The sequence below is a fragment of the Camellia sinensis genome, chromosome 13, assembly GCF_055761805.1.
Source record: "Camellia sinensis isolate YWXY chromosome 13, ASM5576180v1, whole genome shotgun sequence".
Taxonomy (NCBI): domain Eukaryota; kingdom Viridiplantae; phylum Streptophyta; class Magnoliopsida; order Ericales; family Theaceae; genus Camellia; species Camellia sinensis.
The window spans coordinates 134,503,572-134,508,586 of record NC_138973.1 but is presented as its reverse complement, the minus strand read 5'-3'; positions in this window follow the sequence as shown (position 1 = coordinate 134,508,586).

Sequence of the window (5,015 nt, the reverse complement as noted above, 5' to 3'; positions counted from 1 at the left end):
CGTCTGAGTCTTAAGGTCGGTCAAAAATGGGGTGTCCACAGTTTTCCCTCTTTGACAGAACTGAAAAGTCATAAGTGACGGGAGTGAATGTCAAAGCCTAGAGACAACCCATTTTTGACAAGGCCGAAGACTTGGACAAACAAACAAAATACAGATAAATGGTTGAACCTGTAGGCTGCCTACATATCCCTTTGCAAGGAATTAAACCTGTGTAGTTCAGGGGCAGGATGAAAAATGATATGCAGAAAGATTTTGATAATTGGGTTTATATGCTACACGAAGCCGGTTTGAAAATTGGACTTATACGCTACGTGAAGCCGGTTTGAGAATTGGACTTATACGCTACGCGAAGCCGGTTTAAGAATTGGACTTATACGCTACGCGAAGCCGGTTTGATAATTGGACTTATACGCTACGCGAAGCCGGTTTGATAATTGGACTTATACGATGCAGTGCAATGTAGTAGCTAAAATGCAATGTAGTAACTAGGAAGTGAAGGTACCTTACAGGGGCAATTGGCAATGACTAACCTTAGCAATGTCCTACCTCATACTGATGTGGGAATCTTCCCCTTCCTCTCGGTTGAACCACATGTACTACTTTTCTCCCTGGCTATGGTCGCAGCTTTCCCTATTCTCCAACAAGGTGACAGACTAGGTTGGTTCAGTATCCAGAATTGAGGCGCATACACATGCTATCTCAATCTATGGGGCTGCCATACAGATTTCAAGCCGAGGATATACCCCTAGGTATTTAAACTATACTTTAGTCTCGGAAATCCCGAACCTTTGCGTTCTAGGCATGAGTCATTCGAACTCTAGTTTCCATCGTCTCAGTTGGTCTCCTAGGAACTCACTACGAACACAAGCAGGTGGCTATACCAGACCACTGGAAGTCGTTCGGGCACGACAAACACCAAAGGAATTGCATCTTTAGAGGATTTAAGGTCTCCTAGACCAGAAAGTGCACAAGAAAATGCGAATGATGCCAAAAACAATGTGCACAAGATAGTACGACACAGAGGGAATGCACAAAACAGTGCTATACAGGTGCACAAGACAGTGCGATGTAAGTGTGTGCACAAGACAATGCTAAGACAAAGGATGCGCAAGACAACGTGAGCAATGCAATGTACTAACAAGTGTAGGTAAGATGCGCATGAAAGCGCAAACAATGCAATGCACTAACAAGTGCAGGTAAGATGCGCATGAAAGCGCGAACACGTTCAACGCAAAAGATACAAGCATTTTCTCTGCAAGATGAGAGCCTGTAATGAAACGCACAGGATAGTGCGATGCGCAAGAAAGCGCGAGTGTAAAACTGCACAAAACAGTGCGATGCGTAGGAAAGCGCGAGTGATAAACTGCACAAAACAGTGCGATGCGCAAGAAAGTGCGAGTGATAAACTGCACAAAACAATGCGATGCGCAAGAAAGTGCAAGTGTAAACTGCACAAAATAGTGCAATGCACAAAATAGCGCGATAAAATGCATGCACCATGCAAAACTTGGCACACAGCTTACGACATAGCATTCCATTCATTTGGCACACAGCTCACAACACAACACTTTGTTTGTTTGGCACGTAGCTCAAAACACAATATTTTGTTCATTCGGCGTGCAGCTCGAAACACAACACTCCGTTTATTTGGGCACACAACTCTTTTGGGCACACAGCTCATTCGGGTACATAGCTCATTTCAGCCACGCAGCTCATTTTGAGCACACAGCTCATTTTGGGCACACAGCACATTTCAGGCATACAGCACGTTTTGGGCACGCAGCACATCCCGGGCACACAGCAGATCTCGGGCACACAGCTTATCTTGGGGGCACACAGCTCATTTTTCGAGCACACAGCTCATTTCGGGCACACGGCTCATTTTAGGACACGCAGCACATTTCAGGCACACAGCTCATTTCAGGCACAGAGTTCATCTTGGGGGCACACAGCTCATTTTCCGAGCACACAGCTCATTTCGGGCATGCGGCTCATTTTTTGGGCACACGGCTCATTTCGGGCACATAACTCATTTTTTGAGCACGCAGCTCATTTCAGGCACACGGCTTATTCTGAACGCACAGTTCATTTCGGGTGCACAACACATTTTGGGGCTAATAGCACATTTGGGGGCACGCAGCTCATTCTGAACACACATTTCATTTCAGGCGCACAGCTCCTTTCGGACATATGGCTCATTTTTGGGGCACACGGCTCGTTTGGGGCACACGGCTTATTCTGAACACACAGTTCACTTCGGGCACACAGCACATTTTGGGGCACACAACACATTTTGGGCACGCAGCTCATTCTGAACACAAAGTTCATTTCGGGCACACAGCTTCTTTCGGGCACACAGCTCATTCGGGCACCCAGCTCATTTTTCGAGCACACAGCTCAGTTTGGGCACACGGCTCGTTTAGGACACACGCCTTATTCTGAACGCACAGTTCATTTCGGGTGCACAACACATTTTGGGGCTCACAGCACATTTAGGACACGCAGATCATTCTGAACACACAGTTCATTTCGGGCACACAGCTCCTTTAGGGCACACGGCTCGTTTGGGGCACATGACTTATTCTGAACACACAGTTCACTTCGGGCACACAACGCATTTTGGGGCTCACAGCACATTTGGGGCATGCAACTCATTCTGAACACACAGTTCATTTCGAGCACACAGCTCCTTTCGGGCACACAACTCGTTTGGGGCACACAACTCGTTTGGGGCACACAACTTATTCTAAACACACAGTTCACTTCGAGCACTCAGTGCATTTTGGGGCTCACAGCACATTTGGGGCACGCAGCTCATTTTGAACACACAGTTCATTTCGGGCACATAGCTCCTTCCGGGCACATGGCTCATTTTTCGGGCACACGGCTCATTCAGGCACCCAGCTCAGTTCGGGCACACGGCTCGTTTGGGGCACATGGCTTATTCTGAACGCATAGTTCATTTCGGGAGCACAACACATTTTGGGGCTCACAGCACATTTGGGGCACGCAGCTCATTCTGAACACACAGTTCATTTCGGGCACACAGCTCCTTTCGGGCACACGGCTCATTTGGGGCACATGGCTCATTCGGGCACACAACTCATTTTTCGAGCACACAGCTCATTTGGGGCACATGACTCATTTGGGGCACACGGCTTATTCTGAATGCACAGTTTATTTCGGGCGCACAACACATTTTTGGGCACAAGGCTCATTTTTTCAATTTTGAACACCCAGCTCAGCGTTTTTTCATTCTGAACACACAGCTCATTCACTTTACTTTGAACACGCAGCTCACATATTTCAATTCTGAACACGCAGCTCATACATTTTCATTTGCACGCAGCTCATTCTTAATTCTGAATACGCAGCTCATAAATTTTCATTTCTGAACACACAGCTCATTCACTTCATTTTGAACACGCAGCTCACACATTCCACTTTGAACACGCAGCTCACACATTTCAATTTTGAACACGCAGCTCATAACACAACACTGCTTGATCTGAACACACGGCTCATAACACAGTATTCTTTTAATTTTGAACACACAGCTCATTTTGAACATACAGGATGCGATGATGGAACTTGCAGAAGTTGAAACAAACTAAGATGCCCGACATTTTCCCATTTTTCTTTTGTCTCGAAGTCTGGAACCTGTATAGCTTCAGATAGGTCCTGGTTTTACTGTTCTCACATGACCTGGGTTGAACCCTGCAGTTTTTGAAAGAACAAAATCTTGTTTTGCACAAATATGGAGAACGGCACGGCACTCTAAGCACGAAACGATTTTTTGAAATTGAGAGTGAGAATAAGTTCTCAACTGGCTATTGAGCCTACGACTGAACACAGCACACCATGACTCAACAACAAAGAGAAAGACAAGGTAAGACAACCTAAACACATCTATAGAAACCCGAAACGACTCAAAACAAGAATCGAGACAAACAAAATGACTGACACGACACACAGACGTGTTCCAATGGCAAGAGACGTCTCAGTGCACGAGGAGCCAGCTTCTTCGGGTGTTATTCCCCACCTTTTCTTATTTGTGATTCTCACATCACTCGGTCCTTAAGCTCAGTTTTTCTCTCAAAACCGTTTCCTCACTTTTCCTCTCAGCGCACATCTCTCTATTCTTTAATCTCTCATTTTTCATCCCTCCCTAGGGTGGTTGATGGATAAACAGGAAGTTGCGGGCTCTTGCCCCTAGCATTCTACTAGATTCTCTTCTTTTGCTCACAACAGTGAACTTTCCCGTAGAGGGATTGCGCTACAATTGGGTGTGTAGCAAATCTGCAGCTGACATCGGCTGACGATGTTCTGCTGGGGAGTTTGGACATGTCCAAATGAGGGAGTGGAATATCTTAATCCATTCCAGTTCATGCTTCGCACTTGGCTTGATACTTCGTTGCTTGGAGGATGTTAAGAGCTTTCAGTCCTTTGTTGTTAGCTTCAGTTATGCCCTTTTCTGGCAGGTAGGGTGCCCTTTCTGGCAAGTAGAGTGCCCTTTCTGGCAAGTAGAGTGCCCTTTTCTGGCAAGTATGTTGACAGCGGGGAAAGGACAGAACACCTGACTCAACTGTGCCCCTAGTTCACTATTTTGACCATTTTTTTGTTTTTGCTTTCTACTAAAACAAATTTGACCAATATGAGGGTTAGATTAACACACTTGTTTGATTTTTCTGATTTGAAATCATGCAAGTTAGGTTATGTGCACTGAAAATTTTCCTTTTTTGGGTCCAAGAAATGGTCCAGTTTTGGAAAAGTGGAATAATTTTTGAGAGAATTAGTCAACCTTAGTAAAAATTCTCAAAACTATTTTTGCAAACGGCCACTGCTCAACGAGCATGGAACCTACTCTCGAGATGCACAACCTTAGATCCGAAGGAGAATTGCCCCTTGTCTGAACGACACTGCATGGCAACGAAAAGTTGCCTCTTGTTTGAATGGCACCGCAGCGCGCTGTATGGCAACGAAAAGTTGCCCCTTGTTTGAATAGCACCGCAGCA